Consider the following 7,816-nt stretch of genomic DNA (forward strand, 5'->3'; position numbering starts at 1 on the left):
CTCAGGTCATGATCTTGCGGTTCGTGTTTTCGAGTCCTGTGTTGGGCTCTGTGCTGACAGCTCAGGGCCTGGAGCCTGCTTCAGATTCTGTGTCTTCCTCTCTCTCTGCCCGTCCCCCATTTGCGTGCTCTCTCTCTCTCTCTCTCTCTCTCTCTCTCTCTCTCTCTCTCTCAACCTCTCAACAATAAACATTTAAAAAAAATTTTTAAAGCAAAATATAGAAGAGAAAACCATCCAGGTACACAACAAACTCTCTTTAGAAGAATGAAATGGGCTGTTATGGGGTTAAAGAAGTTCACACCAATAATTTAACCTCTAAGATTATTAAAATTAATATTTATTAAATACAGACTTCTTTGAACCCAGAAGGCCATAAGAGCAACATGCTGTACACACTATAAGCTTCCCAAAATAATTATCAGCCAACAAAAGAATTTTAACATGGGCTAAAAGTTTCTAAGTTGGCATTTCCAAATATCTTTTACTTTGTCCCTCTGGAATACCCTAAAAAGTTCATCAGCTTATTGTTTACAAAAACTGCTAAGATCCAAATCAAATGAGTAATTTTGACCTTCTTGAACAAAGTATGAGCAACTGATTCAGAGCACTGAGTCTTCACCACTACACCACCAGTGAGCATCAACTATGTTGCACACCTGAAATTAATATTAGTAATATTGTGTGTCAACTGTACTCAAAAAATTAAAAAACACAACAAAAAAAACTAAGTATAAAGGTTCTCATTTTTTAAGGTAACATTCTCCAGAGTATTAATTTGTAATTCTACTATAGTACAGAATGCTGCATAGATTAGACGTATAAATATGCCAACTTTAAAGGAATTGAGTACATGAAAATATACTTTTTAATTTCACAAGCTGATTTCCATTAAGATGGTTTTAAATAGCATATCCTTCTAAAATTTAAAATTGCATTATCTCTACAAAACTTAATTCACAAATAATTTTAAAATGTACTTAAAAAGTTTATCTATTGTTAAGTCAATCTATTTCCTCAGTGCTACTTTACTTCTGTAGAACCCATTGCAGCTTAATGTATTTGAAACTGATTATTTCATTTAATGTATTTGATACTTATAAAAACACTTTAAAGTTGTCAGGGAAGTATTATTTGCTGCCCATTTCATAGTGAGGGAATTGGGGCTCAGAGAGTAGATTTGGCCAGCCAGCCAGCTGCCAAAAGGCAGAGCCAATGCCACGGCTTAGGACTTCTACTTTTAGACACATACTTCTCTTTTTCACAACAATATGAAATTTAAAAATTTCACATGTCCCTCTTAGTAATAACTTTTTTTTTCACAAATTAATATACAAAAGTTTCAAATCCTTTGGTTTCTTTTCTTCTTAGCATTTTGTTTGATTCCAGACTAGACCTATTATTAAGTATTTGATTCCATTCCTTAATTTGGCTTAGAACTATCTGCACTAGAGGAGATGGAGAAATCTCATTGTTTTTTTTTTTTTAATTTTTTAATGTTTATTTATTTTTGAGAGAGAGTGATCACAGGGGAGGGGTAGGGAGAGAGAGTCACAGAGGATCCAAAGTGGGCTCTGTGCTGACAGCAGAGAGCGTGATGTGGGGCTCGAATTCATGAACTGTGAGATAATGACCTGAGCCAAAGTCTGAGTCTCAACCCACTGAGCTACTCACGTGCCCCCCTTCTCTTGTCATTTTCAATAATATGCGGCTTATTTTATTTCTGAATCATCAGTGCATGGTTTCTTTTATTTAATCTCAAAACGTTACTGATTTCAAAATTTCCAGTATGTAAAGTGCCACCAAGTCTAGTAAAATATCCAATTTTTAAAAAATGAATTCATGAAACTAATCTTCAGTGAAATCAGGGTTTCATATTCATGTAATTTTTTTTCTTTATACTGTTCCAACTCACCTTGATTATATTAACTTCCTAGGTGTTCATGTTTTCCTTCATACCAGAATAACTATGCACTTTGATATATATGTGTCGTCTGTGGTTTTTGAATACTCAGAGGTACACTTAATATACTTAAAATACCTCTCAGGAATATAAGATGCTAAAAATATCTTTCTAGTATTTCTGCTTTTATACAAAATGACTCTATATTCTCACATATGGAATCTGAATTTCTGTCTTAATTTTGCTAGGTGATGAATGTGATGGAGATGAGAAACATCATCTTATCCCTTCTACTCAAAAGAAAACATGACACAACTTGAGCAACACAACACAGTTTTAGAGGCAGGTTAAGGAATTTCACTCACCTTCTAAGTCACTAGCAAAAGTGCAACCTTACATTGTGCTGGTTTTTATAATACACATGATTTTTCCATAATGTCTTCCACATTATCTAATGAAATGAACATGTCCCTAATTATGAAAAACATCAGTTTTAAGCCATGACATTATTGGGTATCACAGTGACTCTGACTTATGATTTTAGCTCTTTCTTCTTTGGGGAGTAAGACTTCCAGGCTGTCCGAGAATTAGTTTCTGTACTCTCCATAATAATTAGCACACCCAATTCTTGTATTAATCACCTGGCTTTCAACTGTGACACAGACTGACAGAATGGAGACTTTGAATTATTAGCTTGGAGGTTTAAGATTAAATCTTCCTTGGGGCACCTGGGTGGCTCAGTCAGTTGGGCGTCCGACTTCGGCTCAGGTCATGATCTCACAGTCCGTGAGTGCGAGCCTGGAGTCAGGCTCTGTGCTGTCAGTTGGGAGCCTGGAGCCTGCTCGGTTTCTGTGTCTCCCTCTCTCTCTGCCCCTCCCCCACTCACACTCTGTGTCTATCAAAAAATGAATAAACATTAAAAAATCTTTTTAAAGATTAAATCTTCCTTCCATCACCTGTAAATGGAAGTCAAATTTATCTACAAGTTCATATTAGATATATCTTTAACTTCCCTTGCTTTCTCAGGTTTCCCCAGAACCATATCCCTTTTCCTACTCTGCCCATGATATTCCAACTATATCATTATTTTAAGGTGCCATAAAACCATCAAGACTAAGTTAAGAACGTTGAAGTGTTTATTTCCTCAAGTAAGGATGGCCCAAGTAAGGTGTTCATAGTATTTTCCTGCTCCTCTGTTATCCTTTATATGTCCTATTTCCACTTGGGTTAGAGACATATTAGACTTTTCCAGCTTGCTACCATCCTAAAATACTAAGTCAAGTGACAGAACTTAGTTTGACTCTGGAGAATTAAATTTTATATTTCTGCCCCTGGATTCTTTGTCCACTTTGTCCATTTGAATGACTGAAGTTCATTTCATTCAAGACAAGGTAGGTGAATCATATCTGTACCCTTTCAAATAGCACCATTTGTGATCTTCTGACAAGTGTTGGGAGAAACATTACCTAGGAGTTTTCCATCCCTTTTTGGGAAGAGAGTGTTTTGTCTTACCAGCATTAGTAGAGTACTTTATACTTTTAAAGAGATTACAAATAATTATGCCATTTGATCCTCATAAAAACCCTCTGAGGTAGGCTGGACACTATAAAGACAAAGAAATCGGCTCAAAGAGATTTTCTAACAAAGCTTGTTAGTTAGTGGCAAAATTAGATCTCCTGATGCTTGGCCTGTGCTCTTTCTGACACACTGAAGGCTTAGCTGAACAAGTTGAAAGGAAAATCCTCTAAGGCCTGCAATACATCATTTTAAAAAGTTTATTGCTTTCTTATTATTTAAGTTTTTTTTTTAAAGAACTGTTCACTTCAGATAAATTGGAAAACCTTGAAATTATAAATTAGATGAATCTCAGCAATAATGTGACTGCCTGAAGGAAAACTTGTTTCATGAATATGTTCATATATATTTATATAGTTGACATCATATGAAGATTATAGTTCAATTTCTTGTTTATAGTAGCAGTTTCTAATTATATTAGGAACACGTTTTCAAGCCTTGAAATATTTTTCAGCAATTTAAAAAGATAATGCATAATATTTCAACATCTGGATACACAACCATAACCTTTTCACTATTTCTAATTGTCAGACAATCATACTTTTCCTAATCTTTCACATCACTAATAATAATAAAAAACCTTGGAATTACATTTACTTCTTAAATTAGAATTACCAGTCACAGAAAATAAATGTTTTTAAAAATCATTGCTACAAACTCATGTCTCCTAAAGCCTTGTATCAGTTTAGTTTTCTGTTAGTGTAGGTGAATACACAGTGTTAAAATGTACAGTCTAATTTAGTTTTTGCCAATTTTATCCACTTGTTAAGTACTTTTGTTTTACATTCCTTTGATTATTGGTGCTCTTTTTTTAAATGTTTTAGCAGAGATGGGGTTTGCATTTTTCTTTTTCCTGTATATTTTAAGTATACTTTTCCTCCTTAAACTTCCTATTTTTGCAGATCATTCTTTGTCCCCCTATTGTGTCCCAAATTCAGGGAATTTTTCAGCTCAAGGCTAGAGGAAAAAACTGCCAAGAGAAGTCACCCGGTCATGGTTAGCCATATGGTTCTCCAGTGTTCTCTTCTTGGTGGACAGTTGTTTTTCAGGGTTCCCACAAGAAGAATTGATACTGTTGGTTTCCCAGGTTTGGGAGGGAAGAACAATTCATTGTGACAGAGTCTTATAGAATAAAATATTGACTTTAATTCCATCTCTTCTTCCTCTTAATTGCAGGAAATCTCATTTTTCTGGTTAAGTCACTAGGGAAAAATATACTTAATTGCCTAAAGAGTATTTTACTTATTTTACTTATTATATAGTTTTCTAAAACTCACTTTACTGAAATTACTTCTGGTTCCATCCATGTAAATGTATGTATATGTAGTTCATTAATTTTTCACTATATAATACTGCGCTGTATAAAAATACAGTTTATTTTTGGATTTTTTGGCGCAGAAATATTTGAGCTATTTTCAGTTCTTTGTCATTACCTCTAATACTATGAACACTTTTTCACCAAGAATCAATTCACTTATTTCTCTCAATTTAGTTTGCTGTATGCTGTTCCCTGCGAAGATGGGGCAACCACATAATGTCCTTGAGGCCCCAGTTGTAGAACTGTCAAAGTATTGCTGTCAGGCGCCGCAGTCCATCAGAGGCCCAAGAACAACCTCCTAACCTGGGCCAGGTATTTCAGTTTCAAATAGTCACCCAGCTCCTCCTTAGGGATCTAACATGATGGCCCTTCTTCCTGGTGTGGGAATAATTAACAGATTGCTTTGATTAAGAATAATTTGGCCCTGAGACTACTTTGTCTGCATGGCCTGAGGGAACTTGAACTTGTAGTGGCCACAGGGTACAATTGCCAGGAACTTGGCTTCCATGTCCTTTTCTGAGAGTGTGGCCAGTATTCACTCAGCTGTTCCTCAGAAGGTCTCCCTGGGTTGCCACTCTTCCTGTAGGAGTATCCAAACATCCTGATCTCCAAGCTTCTCTTTGACCAGCAGAACAAGGTTCCTGTCTATTTTTTGGTGCAGTGAGATTTGGTCATTCTTTTTATCAGCTTCTGGAATGTGAGCTCCGGGTTTGAAGGGTAAAACTTTCTGCTCCCATATATCTTCCAAATCCTACACCAGCAGTATATTCTGTTCCTCTTCATCATGGAAGTCAGCTTTCTTCTTTGCCGGTCACTAGGCTTCATCCAAAGTACAAGGCTCATGGTCTTAATACAAACTCTCTCCATCTTGATCTTTTGTAACAGAGACCGCCATCTCTTTCTGTGGCTTAGAGGCCAACTGGAGGCCACCAGCAGCTGCTGTAGGCACAACATGTGCAACAGGTGCTACAGAGACCCACTGCTCCAAGATGAGGCCACAACAGTAAGGCCAAGAGAATCCAGGCTCCCGGCCCAGAGCCCCTCAAACTGCTACCAGTCATTCCCCACCCCTTAACAGAGTCTGCCTTATGGGCACTGCCATTTTTCTGCCCTCCCCTGCTATGAACATTCTTGAACATGTTTCCTTCTGCACACTGGCAAAAATTTCCCTAAGGTAAATAAATAGAATTATTGGGATACAGCATGGCACTCTTGAGAAGAGGCATGAAACCAGTTTAAAGTAATTATATTCTTATTCATAAAACTAGGTACTCACAACTTTCTTCATTGCTATATTTAAGGCAAGAGGACAAGAAACTTAGTTCAAAAACAAAAAAGAAAAAGAACCACAAACAAACAAACAGTATCTAGGTTCAAACTAGCTCTCATTTCCTGTGGATTTTGTCCCCAAATTTTATTTCATGTCATCAGAGCCTGGGTGTAATGTATGTTCTGGACCATAACATTAAAACATACCCCAGGATGCCCTCTTAGCAAAGCAGTAGAATAACCTAGGAAAAACACACTTTGCAGTGACCAGGCCATGGATTTCCTGAAGCAGAAAGAGTAGCATGCTTTCATCATTGATGATAAATACCTATTGAGCATTTCCATGGTATTGGAACTTGGACTCAGTAAACAGTAAGGTGAACAAAAATGGGGAAGGTGAAGTCTGGAAATTCACCATGTCCCTGAGGTTAGCCAAGTGCCAAGTGTCAGAACATTGAATTAAAGAAAAGAAGAGAGGGGTGCTCAGGGATATGTGACCAAATGAGGGTTTGAGGTCAGTTGAGTTCCCCAATCACACAAGCAGAATGGTGATACCATTAGTCAATAGACTAACTTGACAAAGATCTAGAGCAACTCGCTACTCAGGCAAGGTAGACAACTCAAGGGGAGTTCATTTGGAGGGCAACTTAAAGAGCACAACAGGGTCATGTGGTACATATTATAGAAACTTAGAAATAGGTCTCATGAGTATGATGAGATGGAGAAAATTTTATACATAAAAGTGCCTCTTACGGAAAATGCTGTATTTTCTTGAAAGGCCAGCAGCAAAAACTGTTCTTAGGACAAAAATCTCAGACGCTAAAGGCATCAATAATGGCCAAGATTTTACAGAAAGGAACAAATAAAATTCTACCAGAGGGAAAAAAAAAAGAATAAAAGTAAGTTGAGAGGAGAAAGTAGGTAAGGAAGAAAGGGAAACAGTATACAAGAGTAAATTAAAAAGCCTTTCCACAACTGCTTCTATAAATCCTCAGCAAAAATGTTCTCATGAAATATAGATATGGACAGATTTTTTAATCAAATCTAGTAAAGGATGAATTTCAAATTTGGGTGGATGCAGGCTGGAACTAAGACAGGATGAAAAGATGTGAAGGCTGGAAATAGATGTAACCTAGAGAAAATGAGTAGGGATATTTAAACTACCTTGAGGGGCACCTGGTTGCCTTCGTCGGTTGAGCACTCAACTCTTGATTTTGACTGAGGTCATGATCTCACAGTTGGTGAGATCAAGCCCTGCTTTGGGCTCTGTGGCTGACAGCACTGAGCCTACTTGGGATTCCCTATCTCACTCACGCTCTCCCTCTCTCTCTGCCCCTCCCTCACTTGCTCTCATGCATGCTCTCTCTCTCTCTCTCAAAATAAATAAACTTTAAAATAAATAAAATAAAACAAATTATGTTGAGAATAACTTTGGTCTGTTGTCAACTGTGGAACTGGTATGCAAATTAACTCACTTAGGATTAAAGAGGTAGAAACTCTTAGCTAACTCCTGCTTTGTACAGGGCAACTCCAAAAGCCCCAGCACTACGTAGAAAACTAAAGTGCTGAGATTAATACAGGATCTTTGTCAAGACTGATTTTAGACTGCTCTGATGACCAGTCTAAATCTCAATTTTCTCCCGTACTCCATGCTTGGATTCAAAATTTTCTCCAGGGCCAAGAAGTTGATTTGAGCTCCTAAGGGTAGAATGCACTGGGTCAATATGTTACAATGAAGACACTTTAGGCAAGGG

At 37.2% G+C, this 7,816-nt stretch overlaps 1 pseudogene; it reads right to left on the minus strand.

Annotated features, from left to right (window-relative positions):
- Positions 1 to 5,069: 5,069 nt before the first annotated feature.
- Positions 5,070 to 5,895, minus strand: LOC123581354 (annotated as a pseudogene).
- Between the last annotated feature and the right edge of the window lie 1,921 nt (positions 5,896 to 7,816).

Source organism: Leopardus geoffroyi, chromosome A3, assembly GCF_018350155.1.
Source record: "Leopardus geoffroyi isolate Oge1 chromosome A3, O.geoffroyi_Oge1_pat1.0, whole genome shotgun sequence".
Lineage (NCBI taxonomy): Eukaryota > Metazoa > Chordata > Mammalia > Carnivora > Felidae > Leopardus > Leopardus geoffroyi.